This window comes from Mastigoproctus giganteus, chromosome 5, assembly GCF_048544385.1.
Source record: "Mastigoproctus giganteus isolate SK-2022 chromosome 5, ASM4854438v1, whole genome shotgun sequence".
Taxonomy (NCBI): domain Eukaryota; kingdom Metazoa; phylum Arthropoda; class Arachnida; order Uropygi; family Thelyphonidae; genus Mastigoproctus; species Mastigoproctus giganteus.
In genome coordinates, this window is record NC_143579.1 from 186,585,352 (window position 1) to 186,602,954 (window position 17,603).

The following is a 17,603-nucleotide window of genomic DNA, read 5'->3' on the forward strand; positions in this document are numbered from 1 at the left end:
AAATTAAGAAATAATATCCGTAGCCGAGTGGTCAGGAGTGGGAGTGCAGTAGCACACGCTCTTTGAGTAAATCGGGGTTCAAGCCCCTGACTGCTGAATACGGTCGATCTGCCAACCGGCACTGGACCAGCGTGGCAGATTATGGTCCATTTCCCTCAGCATGAATTGTTGAGAAGGCTTCCATCCTGCAGTGGGTTGATAATGGCTGCACTTTACTTTTTTTTTTTTTACAAGGAGGATATCAATGGGATAAATTTGTACCAGGAAATACACAACTTGAAGCAAAACATTAAAATTTGAAAAATATATAATTTAATACATGTTTCACATATTACTTATGGCAGAAAATATTAAAATATGAAAAATATGTATTCAAAACTCAATATCTACCTTTATGGATGCTTATTGAGTTTTGAATACCTATTAAAAATAGTTTAAATTTCACATTTACTAACTATGCCAGCTCGGTTACAAAACTACCATGATTCAGTATCATTTTTAAAGTGCATAGTTTGGGGGTGTAAAGTATCTTCCAGCAGAAGGGACGAGCCCAGAATTTTTAGCTTTCACCTCTATTACAGTTTACTTTGCTCATTTCACTAATATCACTTTGTTTATTTTGATAACATCAGCACCTGAAGTTAAAGATTCTTGAAGCTGAAAAAAAAAAAAAAAATTACATAACTACAACTCAAAAAGATATTTTATTCATAGCATACAGATACAAATTTTCTATGTATACAGTGGACCCCTGCTTTATGATTGGCTCACTGTACGATCAAATTACTTTACGATGGACTCTCCATAATAAAATACCATTCACCACACAATATATGGTTAAGTGCCAGTCATTGTGAATCACATTTGCAAATTGAATTTTAATTTTATTTAACAGTGATTCTAATAAGAGAAAATAGGAATATTATCTACAGGCTATAAAAGTAAAGATATGAAGCACAAATTTACACTTTATTACCTTACCAATTAACAAAAATTAGACATGAAAACTGGAAGGATATTTTCCACAGGTTAGCAAAATAAAAATAGATTTACACTTATATACATAGCTTAATACTGTAATATGTACATACTAGGGCTTGCATAAAACCGAGAAATTTCAAAACCGAGTTTAACCGAAGTTTACTCTTAAAACCGGTTTTAAAACCGATTTTTTCAGACTTAGGGAAAATAATTAAAAGCTTATAACACAGGTATTTATTTTATCTTGGGTAGATTGTACAAATCGTAATCAAATCTTTTAAACAAAATCTATCACCTCTTATAGTAAAAAAAATAAAAAAATTAAAATTCTCCAAAAAAGTAACCAGCTTGAGATTATACAAAATTACAAATTGTATTCAAATCCTTTGAATAAAAACTATCTTCTCGTATAGTAAACAAAAAAATAATAAGCCCTATAATAATAATAAATAAATAAATAAAAATAATGTGAAAAAAAACAGCTTGGGGAAATTACTTTACTATTTATTGCTCAGCTTTTTTCTGAAAATGATCCTTTAAAAAACACAGTATATTAAGCATTTTTCCTGATAGACTTGACCTTATTTTTGTGTTAAAGAGACCAGTGATCGAAAACACTCTCTCAGATTGGACACTTGTTGGTTTAATGGTCAGCAGTGCTCTATAAACTTTCTCCAGCTTTTCACTTCTACAACTAGTTGCCTCCAAAATTTTAAATTCTTTGCTGATTTCCAATTCACTCGGATATTTTGAAGGCTCATCAGTTAATCTCTTTATTACACTATTACATACTCTCGCATGAGTGCATCTCCAACATCGGAACTAGACGAGTCTTTGTTTTCTTCTAAAAGAACGGTTCGTTTATTTTCAGTTTCTTCATTCAACGCTAAGACTCCTTCGGAATGTTTTGCAAATAATCTCTGATAAATCTCTACAGCATGCTTTTTCAAAACTTGCTTACTTGGAAAATCAAAAAGTTCTTGAACCTGAATTTTTTTCCTAAACTTTTTGGGGTTGTGTACATAGCTCAGCAAAGTCAAAGTTGGGCAATTTCGTCTTGCATTGTAACGCTGCAAAAGGCTTTGGTGAAATTTTAAAGCAAATGGGTTTTCTGCTGTATCAAGCTTAGCAAGCAGAAATTCTATTGAGGACTCTGCTTTAAGTAAGTCTGTATCTTCTGAGGTTATAGCCTTCAGAATCATTTCATCTGGTTGCAAAGTTTCACTTAGCAATTCAAGTGTTTTCCAGTCATCGTCAGACACAGCTTCAGTTGACAGTACTGCACATAGAGCATTTGGAATGCAATTTTTCAATTTCAAAACTCTCTCAATCATATAGAATGTGCTATCTCATCTAGTCTTGCAATCTAATATAAGTTTATATTCTTTCCCATTAAATTTTGCTTTACCAAAATTTTGTAATACGTCATTTTTGGTAGGCGATTTTCGAAAAAGCTTGCAAATTTTTCTGACTTTGTTAATAGTTTGTGAAATATTGGCCATTGGATTGAAGAAATAAATGAACTCATCAGTAAAGTCGGTTTGATAAAGCATGCCTTGCTGTCTTTCTTCAACTGCTTCATCATCACTACTTTCTTCATTATTTTCATTTTCTTCATTGTCTTTGGGAGACTCAGAGACTGTGGCACTACAATTGATTGCTTTTTCATAAAGTACATATATAACTGACAGATGTATACAATGGGCTATACATTGCTGATGATTAGGCGTAATTTTCTTGCCAAACTTAATCATCATTGCTGCTCCATCGATGGTGCAGGCAACAATATCCTCATCCAAGTTCAAACCAAATTTCTTCAAGTGTCCATTCACAATTTGCTCAGTTTTTCTGGTATCAAGTGAACCATTAATCTCAATAAGACCTAATGACCAATGATTGTCTTTTGAATGCACATTTATATTCATATACCTTTTTATTTTGTATAGACGTATATTCGTCTAGAGTCAATGAATACCGTGCACCAAAAACCAATGAATTTTTGAAATGCTGAATGAATTCTTCTTTCTTAGTTTTATAATAATTCAGAACCATATTTTTAATTCCATTCACTGAGGCTGGTGGTAATTTATCGTATTTATTTCTCTGAAGGTGAAGGCTTGATTGTATAAACTCACTCTTGGCAAATGAATTAAAAGAAATCTCTTTTGAAATCTCTTCTTCCATAGATTTTTTAACAATAAAGTTTGCTAATGTTCTTACCATTTTTACGGGAGGTTCACTGTTATCTTGTTTAATGTCAATCTGATGCATTTTCTTTAAATGCAACATCAAAGATGATGTAGATCCTCCAGACGACTTCATTATCTTCTGACATTTCGAACATTGTGCTTCATCTTTGCTTTTGCGAGCAAAATAATTCCATACATTTGATTTCATCTTAGACATATTAAGAGTAATAAATATTAATTAGTAGGAATTTATATCACCGACAATTTTAAATAAAAATATTGAAGATAACAAAGGCACAATACTATGCGTCACTCCCGCAAGCACTGAATGAAGAGTCTAAACGAGGCAAGTTTCAAAATTTTCACAAAAGAAATTTTTTATTTATTTACTCGCAATTTTTTTTTCCCCAATTAAATCTATTGTATTTTCAAAATTACATAAAAGCTAAATTTGGTGAAGCTGCTTTTTGGAGAACATTTGATCGCAAATTTAATAGGAATAAAGAAGCAAAAAACTTTCTACGATAGAAATTTGATGCAATATTCAGCAAATCTGTTTCTAGTGGGTAACCATCAATAAGGCGCGTTCCATAACTTGCCTGGCGAACAAGATAGATGGAACGGAGAAATGTTGAGCATTTTCTTTTACGCTATCGCTCCGACCCACTCAGTCGTAAATGAGTAAACCTGCATCGTGCCATGATACAGATGGGAAGATAAAAGGTATTCCATCCTAGATTTGGGCCGCTTGCCCATGAGATTCGTTCCCAAACATAAAATAAAATAAAAAACATGTTTAAAACATAAAGCAGTTGAACGATCCAGACAAACGAACAAACAAAAGAAAATGTGCGTAACAAGAAACTATATTCGAGGGCTAACTAAGAAAATATTCGAATCCGGTTTTAGAAGCTCGGTTTCGGTTTTAACAACTCAATATGAAAACCGATTTAACCGGTTTGCAAGCCCTAGTACATACTAATTGATATTTCTATTCACTGACTTTTTTTTTTTTTTTTTGGGTTGTAAAATTTAAAACAGATAAGCAATCAATAACAAAGAACACACAAATTGCAGCTAACATGATACGCACAAGTGAGATACAGAGTAAAAGTTCACAAAGCTTAAAAAATAGGAATGAAGAGAAGATTCTGAAAATTTATTTATGATTTTTATGACTGAAGATTTCATGAAAGGGGAAATACATTTTCACTGTAATAATGTAAAATCCACAGAATTGCAGCTATCAGTATTATCGCAAATGCAATAAGATTGAGTTTACTACCCATTTATAATAGATTGCACTAACAAAAAACCCAATAAACCAGAAAGTGCAAATTGTTTTATGGTTGGAATCTCCAGAAATGTGCTTTAGAAAAATATCACCACTTCCAGTGCTGATATAGGCACTCAAAATTGATTCTTATAGCCGAACATAAGATAATGTATTAAAGTGTAGTGCATTTTAATACATTATCTAATTAAAGATAAGATAATGTATTAAATTGCACTTTAATGATTTAAATTGTTTTTTTTTAAATTTGTTTCTATAAAGCAGCTGATTCTACTAACCAGTGATCATGTTAACCGGTGCCTACTTATTTCACTTTACGACGGGCTTACAATTGCCTCCGACCGGACCACATGGTCCTTTCTCTCAACCAATAGCAGCAATTGTAAACGTGTTGGCAGCATGTTTTGTTTTTGCATCCTTTAGTTGAAGTGATTTTTTTGCATTGTGCTTTAATCAATTTTTTTTAATCAATATGTACAAATTCCATTATAAAAATCACCATTAGATAGATAAATAGCTTAGTTATATAGCGAAAATTCCAACTTTCGAGGTCTTGGAATGAATTACCAAAAAACAATGTTACTTTTTTTTTTTTTTTTTTATATGAGAACCCCAAACAAGAGAGCTATTAGAACCTATAGTACTTAGTACCATGCTTGAGTTACAGGTTGAGAAGATGAAAGAAGATATTTGTTGACATTAGACTTGAACTTCATACGTATTTCAGGAAATACGTATGAAGGAAAGTTGTTCCAGAAAACGGCAGTTGAATTAATAAACAAGGAAGATGAAAAGTTGGTTCTGTAAGTTTGAAGTTGGACAGTAAATGGATGTTGGCGGCACGTGTTCAAACTGTTTTGAAAGTGGGTTCACATTATGATATTTTCACGACACAATGGTGTCTCTGGAATGGATTAATACCATAAAGCATGGGAGGGAGGGTCTACTGTATTTTTGGTCATACCATATGGTTATGGTACAAATAAAATATTCCAACTTTAACCCTGTCTTTAAATAGATGCTTTCTTATGGATGATTTCTCATGATATCCACCAGGAAATGAGCTATTCCGACACATATACTTTACGATAAACGAGCATATTGCAAAAGCTAGAGAAAGATGACTCATGAAAGCCACAAAAATATAATTAAACAAAAACATTATCAATAAAAAGACACAATTTTATTGGGCCCACAAACAGTGAGGTCCCCAATATGTTTGGTAATATTAAAATACAAAAGATTAAGGTTCATTGTGAATGGAAAGTTTGGTCCGGCCCAGAATTTAGCCAAATGGCTACTAATTCAGAGGAATTCATCAAAGTGATTAAATGGAAATGAATAAAAAAGGGGGTATTCTAGCATGTCTCAATGTCAATGATACGTTTATTAACATTCTGGTAGATCAAACTATTAATATTATAGAAATAAAAACTGCAAGTTGGGAAGTAAGAGTGCTACAAACTAATAAGATATTACCTTACAGATCCCTTATACATTTCATCAAAAAAAAAAAAAAAACAGGCCTCAGCATAGGGGATCCATTATGACTGATTATTTCTTGCACCATTAGCAGGGCATATGATGCAAGAAAGCAAGCTTATATAGCATCAGCCAAAAAACAAAAACAAAAAAGACCATCCTTCCCATTTCATCCATCCATTTACTCCAAATGTTTGTCTAGTTCTGCTTTGAACTAATTTAAGTTGCTGACCACCACTACAACAGATGGAAGTTTGTTCCAACTATTACAAGAACAGTAAGTCTTAATTGTTTATATAGTAATGTTAGAAGTGTCGTCAATAAAATGAGCGAATTCGAACTGCTGGTTAAAACAAGTAATGTGGACATAATAGGGCTTACGGAGACGTGGTGCCACCTGGAAATTGGGGATGATGAGTTTCAGTACGGCTTATATAATGTATTTAGGAAGGATAGGGTAGATAGAAGGGGTGGTGGGGTAATGCTTCTTATCAGAAGCAGCCTGCGCGCGACGATAGCTTCCCCGGATTCAGATGTTTCACATGCTAGTATAGAATCTGTATGGTGTGAGATAGTTGGAAACAAAGGTATAATGCGAGTAGGAGTAATCTACAGACCAGGTGATTGTGAAGATTATGACGAAAGCCTCTACATGCAAATGGAATGGGCAAGTAAGCGTCAATGTCTTATTATGGGTGAGTTCAATTTGCCTCTAATTGATTGGAGTAAATGGGAAGGAAACTCGACATGGGGAACAAAATTTTTAAATCAACTAGATGACTATTATTTGTATCAACATGTCAGGGAAAGTACTAGAGAAAAGAATATCCAAGACCTCATCATCTCCCATGAATCAGATGACATAACAGGGCTGACAGTAGAGGAACCAGTAGCAGGAAGTGATCATGGAGTTCTTTGGTGGATGATGATGAGAGAGGTAGTAGTAGTAAAAGGCAAAGGAATGGGTTTTAATTTCAGAAAAGGAAATAACGATGCCTTAAGGTACTACATGGCCTCTATTAACTGGGTAGATATTGCACAGAGAATGAATACATTCGAACTGTGGTATGCTTTTAAAACATTAATCACAGATGCCTTGAATGCGTATTTACCATTAAAAAAATACTCGACGAGGAGGGTTCCAAGTTGGATGAATAGTGAAGTTGCCACATTACTTGAGCAGAAAAAGGTAGCATGGAAAGGTTACAGAGCAATAAAAAGTACTGAAGCCTATAACACCTACAAGATGATCTGTAATAGAGCCACAGAAAAGGTTCGACAGACAAAGGCAGTTTATGAGAAATCACTAGCAAACAGTGCAAAGAGGGCGGGATAAGGAGCCAAGAAGAGCAGGACAAACCAGATCGGGCCTTTATGTAAGGGAAAGGAGATAGTATTATATACACCAGCTTCCGTTGCAGATGAACTCAACAGTTATTTTGCATGAATATTTACAAATGAAAAACCTTTTGTGGCAATGGAAAATTGTGGAAGCGAAGTTGAAAAATATGTAATTAATGATATTGAAATTTCGCAAGATTATTTAACAAAAAACTTTCAAGCCTACAGGCCAGTAAGGCTCCTGGAGTTGATGGAATATACCCTATAATCTTAAGGGAGGCGACAAGCGAGTGCATTGAACCATTGAGGCTAATTATGCAAGCATCACTAGACTCTGGGGAGTCTCCCTTGGATTGGAAAAGTGCCAGTGTATCTCCCATACATAAGGGTGGCTCTAAGAGTGAAGTGGGAAATTATCGACCTATCAGTCTGACTTCAGTGGTAGGGAAAATCATGGAGGCAATGATCAAGGTTGGAATTCAGGATCATTTGGATGGAATTGAAATTCTCAAGGATACTCAGCATGATTTTGTTAAGGGAAATCATGTTTAACAAATCTGGTTCGCTATTTTGAAAGGGTCACTCACGAGCTGGATTTAGGGAATAATTTCGACATTGTTTATTTAGATTTCAGCAAAGCTTTTGACTCAGTCCCACATGAGCAGTTACTTTATAAGCTGGAACAAGTTGGAATCACTGGAAAAATCCTTAGATGGATAGCAGGAGGGCTTCAGGGCAGGAGGCAGAGGGTTGTGATAAATGGCTATTCCTCAGATTGGGTTGATGTAAGAAGTGGGGTTCCCCAAGGATCAGTATTAGGACCACTGTTGTTTTTAATTTTCATAAATGACATTGATGAGGGAATAGAGGGCGTGATGTCTAAATTTGCAGATGATGTTAAAATTGGTAGAGTAGTTAATGATCACTGTCAAGCTGAGCTTCTTCAGAGAGACCTAGATAGACTTCAGGAATGGTCAGAAAAATGGCAGCTATGCTTTAATCCAACAAAGTGTAAGGTATTACACCTGGGAAAAGTAATCCCAAAATAACTTATTCACTTGGTGGAGTTCAACTAAATCCAGTACTGGAGGAAAGGGACTTGGGTGTTACGATACGGTCAGACATGAAATTCTCTGAGCATTGTAAACAGGTTCAAGGAAGGCCCATGGTGTCCTATCGATGATCTATCGAACTTTTGCAAGTAGAGATAGGGACGTGATAATCCCATTATATAAGGCTTTTGTTAGACCACACTTAGAATACTGTGTTTAAGTATGGAGACCGCACCTAAAGAAAGACATCGAGCTTCTTGACAGGCTGACAGTTTGGGGAAATTCAAAGGTCATCTGGATAGTACCTTCGAGTCAGGGAAGCGCATAGGATGACAGGTTTAATTTCCTTTTATTTTATTAATTATTATTAGTTATTTATTTATTTATCATTGTTCTATTTGTTTTTTTTTTTTTTTTGGCTGGTGCAGCATAAGCCATAGGCTTTCTTGCACCATGCGGCCATTACTAATACTAATACTAATTACCCACCCACTGGCTAAAGGCAAATTTCCGCACATCTATTCTACAATTGTCTTTCCTCAAATTGAATTTATGCCCCCTCAGGTGAGTAATCTGAGCATGAGTAAGAATCCCATTAGTATTGAGCTTGCTCAATCCATTCAAGGTCTTATACAATTCGATTAGATCACCTAGCAGGCGCCTAGTCTCCAGAAGCTGCAATTTGCAGAACTTAAGCCTTTCCTGGTAACACCAACCTTTTGTTCCATCACCAATCTCGTTGCCCTTCTCTGTACCCATTCCAGCAGCTCTACATCCTTCCTAAAATGAGACCTCCAGATCTGTATATAGTACTTAAGGTGTGGCCTGACCATTGCCTTATACAAGGGGACAATCACCTCCTTATGTCAATGACATACAGGAATTTTGACAAGACACCATGAGCTACTCTTGCAGCCTTTTAGCACTGTTCAGAAAACTTCATATTTGACTGCACAATTAACCCCAGATCCTTTTCATTCTCCACTACCCTGAGTGTAGTACCACCCAGTTGATATGGTACTCTGGGGTTACTGCTACCCATATGCAGTACTTTATGTTTGTCAATGTTAAACTTCAGTTGCCACCTCTCAGGCTGTCTGCTCAAATTTTCCAGATCCTGTTGCAGTAGTGTACTATCATTACTGTCATTAACAATGCTGCCAACCCTCGTATTGTCTGAAAACTTAGACATTAATCCTGATAAACTTTCATCAATATCATTGATAAATACCAAAAACAACAATGGGCCTAACACCAAACCCTGAAGGACTTCACTAATACCATTAGTCCATGGCGAACTCCACTAATACCATTAGCAGTGTCCACTGATTACCACTCTCTGTCTTCTCCCACTCAACCATCCTTTTATCCATTGTAGCAACTTGCCCTTAATGCCATGATGCTTCAGTTTGTACAGTAGTCTTCCATGTGCCACGTTATCAAAAGCTTTCCTAAAATCCAAGTATATGATATCAAAATTATTCTTTGCTTTCAATTCCTTTGTCACCACATCATAATGTCCAATAAAATTTGTCAGACAAGGCTTCCCCTTAACAAACCCATGCTGTCTGAACTATAACTGCAGTCTTGTCTAGATGATCCTACATTGCTTCCTTAACCAGTGAGTCTTATTTTCCCTGGAACAGAAGTCAAACTAACAGGTCTGTAATTACTCTTGTCACCCTTTGATCCCCCTCCAGTCCACATGGACCTCCCCAGAGTCCAATGAGGCTTTCGTAATTATGGCTAACGGTTTGCTTACTTCCTTTGCTACCTCCTGTTTAACTTAAACAATTTTTCCTCCATTTTGCTCTCAGTTATTACAGAATCACTTGGCTCCCAGTTAGAGTTTGATAAACATCTGGCATTCCTCTCCTTGAATAACTCCTCCTGTGTGAATGTAGATGCAAAGTACTCATTCAGTTTATCAGCTAAGAGCATGATCATCAATAGTCAAACCAACTATGTTAAGTGGACCAATCTGATTCATCCCTTTCCTTCTAGAGTTTACATAAATAAAGAACTCTTTGCTGTTTTTCTTTGCATCCTTTGCCAAAGATTTCTCGTAATCTGCCTTTGCTTGCCTAATCTCCTTTGTGACTTGATTACAGACTAGCTTATATCTGCCACAATCAGATATAAGCTAGTCTGTAATCAAGTCACAAAGTGAGCCTCTTCTGTGTTGCCTGATAATTTATATGCATCCCATGCATTTTTTTTCTCTGCCACGAGCTGCATTACTTCATCTGATATCCATTTAAGCCTAAACCTTGAATAGTATTCACTAAAAAAGCCTCTGTGGTCAGGAAATTTATCCATAATTGATGCCACCAACTCTGACCAATTAACTTTATAAACATAGATAAAATTAAATTACAAATAAAATACATAAAATCGACTGTAAAATATAATATAATTTAAAATACAATAAATCATATGAATATATTAAAAATAATAAAAATATTATACATTAAAAGCGTTAAACCCGTAATACTGTAAAACTGAAGCTTTCGGCAGCATCTGCTGCCCTTTCTCAACATAAGTAGTGCTGCATCAGCAATTCATTATAAAGTGCTAAGCTTTCCCAGCAGACCCAAGGCATACTATGGTACCTGCACATGCTCTGTTTCCTGTATATCAGCACCGGAACATAGCAGGGTGCATAGATTGGCTAATGTTTTGGGATCGGCTGTGGCGGAACATGCCTGGGAAACCGGGCATGGAATAACAGCTGAAGGAGCTGTAATACAGATAAGGTAGAGGGTTTATGGAACCGGAAGTGGCTGGAGAGCCTAAGGATTTGTTCCTTGGGTGATCATAGCCTGAATAGGGATAAGGGTTGTAGGATTAATGTAATGTTTGAGGCCATTATCCTGGATAGGGATGAGCATTTTAAGGTCGTACAGCCCAAGGTTGGTGCTGATATACAGGAAACGGAGCACGCGCAGGTACCATGGTATGCTCTGGGTCTGCTGGGAAGGCTTAGTACTTTATAATGAATTATTGATGCAGCACTACTTATATTGAGAAAGGCAGCAGATGCTAAAGTTATAATTGGTCAGACTTGAACCGTATTTCTTAGTTGGTATGAAAAGCCTAGTACCGTCCAAGATTAATTCCCTGAAGGCCTCCCACATATACATAGAATTTACTGTTGGTAACATCATCAGTTGATCCCATTGTATAGAATTTAAAAACTTTCTGTGACCATTGTAGTCACCTTTACGAAAGCAAAAACCCTTACCCTGACCCCTGATGGTAGTTATATCTTTAAGTAAATCCCACATCAGTACACTGTGATCACTGCCACCTAGTGGTTCCTTTATCTGCAGATTCTTAACGCATGAAGAATCACTGCTGATAATCAGATCAAGACTATCACTCCCTCTAATTGAACCTTGGATGTGTTGCTGAAGAAAACAGTCATCCAATAAATCCACAAAAGTCTTGCTAGTGTGCAAGTGACCAACCCACAAGTTCCAGTCAATATCTGGGAAGTTAAAATCCCCCATTATAACATAATCTGATTTACTGATCCACTCTATTTCTCTGCACAATTGCTCATTATAGTCATCAGATTCATTAGGCCTGTAACACACACCTACTCTCATTTTTCCTTTCCCAGTGCTTATGTCACACCACACTGACTCAAAATTGCATTGTCCACTAATGTCAATTGGATGCACTTCCTTAGATTTTATGTGCTTCTTAACTAACAGCATAATCCCTTCTCCCTTCCTGTCCCTTCTATCCTTTCTGTATACTTTGTACTCCCCAAATTCCAATTCTGCACTGCTTATATCCATGTGGCACCATGTCTCTGATATCCCAACAATATCTGCCTTTTATGTCTTGACCAGCTTCAAATTCATCAAATTTATTTACTATACTCCTAGCATTGGTGTACATGCACGTATACATACACCTATTCTTACTCTTAGTTACACTAACACAACTATCCAATTATTGTGGATCTGTTCACAGAGAACTCTGAAGGGGAAACCATTTGGTGGACCACTTTAGAGACTTCTCTATGGATCCGTTTCATTAATGAAACTTGGGAACATAGGCAGGAAGAATTACTTAACTTCAAAGAATATCCATCAACATCCCATCAGTATCCAACAAAATTCATCAAACCATTAAGTTTAAGCTTGAGGCCAATAATAGCTTGTCTTTCTTGGATGTCCTTGCAACTAAAGAGAATGATAAGCAAGTTAATAGGTATACAGGAAGCCAAGGGACTGGGCCAATATATAAAATATTCATTTGATCACCCACAAAAAATTAAAACATTTATTACCAAAACTTAAATAAGCAGATGTTTGAAAATCACAGATTTTCAAACATCTTAAACTAAAAAATCACAGATGAAATCAGCAGTATTAGCAGATCACTATTAAGTAACTAGTACACAATGCTTTTTATCAAGACAATAAAAAAATATTCAAACAACATGAACAATATCAGAACATGGGATATGGATTAAAAAAGAGTGGTAGTGATTCTGCACATAAAAAGGCATCAGCAATAAAAAAAAAAAAAGAAATATCAGTAAAAATATGATCTTCAGCTGATCTTTAAGCTGATTAATAAGATGACTTTGTTTAAAGATCTCACACCCGTTTATAACAGAAGATGTGTAATATACAAAAATAACTGTAAATGTGGTAAGGTATATATTGGTGAAATGGGAAGATTTGTAATGTGCATAGATGAACACTGGAACACTAAAGAATCTCTATAGGCAAAGAATGAAATGGAGTGCACTCAAGCATATACTGATAGGAATGTTACAGTAATGGGGCCTTTGAAAAAATAAGTCGGCGCCTCCGTAGCCAGGTGGGAAGGAGGAGCAGCAGTGCGTAGCACACACTTCTTGATTAGATCGGGGTTCGAGCCCGTCACCACCAAATGCGGAGGATGCGGAAAGGTCAGGGAATGACCCCCGCATATCCCGGAGCAATATGGCCTTAGTTGCTAATGCTCCTAAAAACCAAATAACTAGCTAACATCAAAAAATAAAAGAAAATTTTTACCATTTGCTTTAAATAGAAATAAGGGGAGAAACACAAGGGAATTATGGAAGTCTTTTTTCAACAATAAAATTAAGTAGGAATTAATGGCACACAGGGGAAGGGGGTTGTTGTTGTTGTTGTTTTTTGGTTTTTAGGAGCATTAGCAACTAAGGCCATATTGCTCCGGGATATACGGCGGTCATTCCCTGACCTCTCCGCATCCTCCTTATTTGGTGGTGATGGGCTCGAACCCCGGTCAATCAAGAAGCGTGTGCTACGCACTGCTGCTGCTCTTTCCCACCTGGCTACGGAGGCGCCTGGGGGAAGGGGGTACTGGAAAACAAAAGGCTCTGAAAACACTAGAAACTGGATTAAGAGACTTTTACAATATGACATCAGCAGTTTGAGAAAGGCAAATTTGTATCCTTGTTCTATCTCGTGCATGGGAACAGGGACCTAGTAAAGGGATTTTAACATGATGCGCATTTATTAAAATTATTTATTTTGGTGTATGAAGTGTTAGAATAATTTATTTCTTAATAAAATATCCCTTTTGTTGATATGGAGATAAATTTTGTTGCATGGTGATCCTAAACCAAACAAAACTTGTATCTGTGATCACAATAAGGGGTAAAAATTAATATGCCCATGCAATTACTGATTAAAGTTTTCTTCATGAAATTAAAAGTATCATTATTGGTAAGGCTCCATTAATGTTGATAACATACGAGACTAACTGCTCATTCCATAAAACTAGCGGCCTTATCATTGGTTATGTGGAATAAGCAAAAAAACCTTTGCAAACCAACCAAAATCTGATATAATCCCATCTGAATCTAAGACAACATATACTTGCTTGTAATGTGTCCCTTTTTCCCCTTACCTACACAGTACATATTAATTTCTATATTCAGAAATGAAGTAATACTTCATTCATATTAAATGGACTATCTTTCAGATGATCCTGTAATATCTTTAATATAATCAAGTACTCCTGTACTATCTTTCAGATAATTAAGGCTCTACTTACTTAAATGTTCAACAATACACCAATGTACAATATTAAGCAAAAAGGCAATAAAAAAAAAAATTCTATTTCATGCATAAGCGTTCCTTCTAAAATAGATGAACAAACCGAATTTTGATACAGTGAAACATATCATTTGTATGATAAAATCTTATCATGTGGACATTTTATTCCAACAATTCTGTAAAATTAAAAACATCTTACAGTTAACATTATAAAACTTATCCTCATGATTTAAATATTTAATATTTACAAAGAAAATTATACAGTGAAAAGACAGCTCTTAGTTTGGTGGTAATAAACTTACCAAAGTTCTTTAAAATGTTGTTCCTAAAATTTTATACTTAATTGTAAGCAACTTATCAGCATCAAAACAAAAATTCTTGTTTGGCCACTTATTTGTTGATATAAGTTGATTCAGTTTGGCATTCTTTAAAATCATTGACCTTCTGATGATTCTGAGAGACAGAACCTAAGAAAAAATTGACAGTTCAGAATTATGATAATTGCAATTTCATTTACTCATGTGCTTGAATTATATATATAAAATGTGTAAAATTAATATTAAAGATAATAATATAGAAGGCAAATCAGTCAATTAATACCAAGCAGGAAATTTAAGAAAACGCAAAAAAAAAAAAAAAAAAAAAGAAAGTTATCGGTGTTTACCCACAAACCAGATGACTTCAACTGGGGCCAACCACCCAGACTGAAGGCAAAAAACGACAAGAAGTTCTCTGTTTCTGTAATGATCAATATATGCTAATATATAAAGTAAATTGAATCTAAACTAAGTAAAAATGTTTGAATCTAAACCAAATAAGAAAATGTAAATGTAAGCATATATTGATCATCGTTGACCCGACAGAGAACGTAATTTAATAATTAAAAATTAAAATAAGATTAGATATATAGTACATAATGCATATCTACTGTATCCAGGACATAATGTAACAACAACAATAGTTGTCAAAATAACTATCCCCCTAGTGAGTTAATATGTGGTGCCCCCTATGTGATGGATATGGTAAAAATATAAATCAAAATAAATAAAAATAAAAATAATTAATTAATCAATCAATCAATCTTCTTACTATCTGCATGTTTTTCTCCTTGCGTTAACTTAAAAAATTTTTCTCTTTGCGTTAACTTAAATTTAATTAATTAATTATTTTGATTTATATTTTTACCATATCCATCACATAGGGGGCACACATATTAACTCACTAGGGGGATAGTTATTTTGATGACTATTGTTGTTATTACTTTATGTCCTGGATACGGTAGATATGCATTATATACTATATATCTAATCTTATTTTAATTTTTAATTATTAAATTACGTTCTCTGTCGGGTCAACGATGATGAATATATGCTTACATTAACATTTTCTTATTTGGTTTAGATTCAAACATTTTTACTTAGTTTAGATTCAATTTACTTTATATATTAGCATATATTGATCATTACAGAAACAGAGAACTTCTTATCGTTTTTTTTTACTTCAGTCTGGGTGGTTGGCCCCAGTTGAAGTCATCTGGATTGTGGGTAAACAGCGATACAATTTTTTTTTTTTTTTTTTTTAATTGCTCTGCAAGTGCATTGACCCATAAATATTATTTACAGTTTGTTACAATTATTAACTTTCTTTCCTTATTACTCATATATATATATATATTGTATGGGCAGAAACAAATATACACATAGAATATGAAGTTATTACTTAATCTTATATTCATAAAAAAAAGTTTCTGGAAAATGTGAATGCACTTTCAAGTCAGTTGGTTGTCACCACTTGAACTGCAAAGTATTCCACAGGAAAGTTTTTTAAATACTATACTTGGACACAATACACATAACATTGTTTGCCTACACACTCACTTGATCAGCTCCATTGACATCATCATGCAGGCACAGAAAACTGTGATCTACACCTGATAATTTTGTGAAACATTACAGTGGCAAGTGAATGCACTGTCTTCTTCTGAATGCATATTAAAAATAAAAATTTTACTAACTTATTTCCATTTTCATAATGAACCAGACAACAGTTTCATTAATAAAAGTTAAGTGAGAGAAAATGGGCAACTCATTGGCAACATCAGTAGTGGCAGTACATAGGGTACATCAGAATCCAACTCCTCTGGTAAACTGAGGATCCTAGATTCTTACTTTGTATGAGTTAAGTATTCTTTTATTTGATATTAAAACATATCACCAAAAGTATCAATATTTGGCAAAGTGTATCATATTGTTATTGCTCCTGTTCTTCCTACCAATTCTCCAATAGGAGCAATAGCAAACCGTTTACTACTACTTTTATTCATATTGATAAACCCTGCATCTCAGACCTTTATTTTTTATATAGAGTCTGTTTAATTGTTATTTTTACCAGATAATAAAAAGTATCATTTTGCTAAGAGATTTAAAATTTTTTTTAAAAGCTATTCAGTGAATTACTACTTTTTTGTTTCTCTCCTTACAATTCATAGCAAGAGTTTGATTTTCAGAAAAGTGTATCATGTTCTTTTTCATTTATAAATGTCATTATGAACTTTTTTTTTTCTTTTCCTTACAATTCTTGTTTTTTTTTTTTTTTTTTTTAGGAGCATTAGCAACTAAGGCCATATTGCGTTGGGATATGCGGTGGTCATTCCCTGACCTTTCCGCATTCGGTGGTGACGGGCTCGAACCCCGGTCTAATCAAAGCATGTGCTACTGCTCCTACTGCTCCTTCCCACCTGGCTACGGAGGCGCCTTACAATTCTTGGGAAGAGAATGGACTTCATGGTAGCTAAAAGGGAAATGCCCAGCTATTAATCATAATTAGTGAAAATCAACGAGCTAACATCAACTACATTTCTACAGCAGTAAAAGAAGGGAAGTCTAGAACAGGAACACTCAGCTGTCAATAATGGTGCCTCCGTAGCCAGATGGGCAGGAGCAGTAGTGCATAGCACACGCTTCTTGATTAGACCGAGGTTCGAGCCTGTGACCACCAAATACGGAGGATGCGGAAAGGTCAGGGATCGACCACCGCATATCTCCAGAGCAATATGGCCTTAGTTGCTAATGCTCCTAAAAACCGAATAACAACACAACTGTCAATAATGATTAGCATACGGAGGATGCGGAAAGGTCAGGGATCGACCACCGCATATCTCCAGAGCAATATGGCCTTAGTTGCTAATGCTCCTAAAAACCGAATAATAACACAA

The 17,603-nt window shown here is 35.1% G+C and overlaps 1 protein-coding gene across 1 annotated transcript in view; it reads right to left on the reverse strand.

Annotated features, from left to right (window-relative positions):
* Window positions 1-416: 416 nt before the first annotated feature.
* The window catches only part of LOC150085931 (P2X purinoceptor 4-like), a 151,036-nt gene continuing 133,849 nt past the window's right edge, over window positions 417-17,603 (reverse strand). The window contains exons 12-13 of the transcript XR_016546946.1: window positions 14,692-14,856; window positions 417-657 (exon numbers count right to left, since the gene is read on the reverse strand). The gene's annotated coding sequence lies outside the window, so the exon portion shown is untranslated. The remainder of the gene's footprint in view (window positions 658-14,691; window positions 14,857-17,603) is intronic.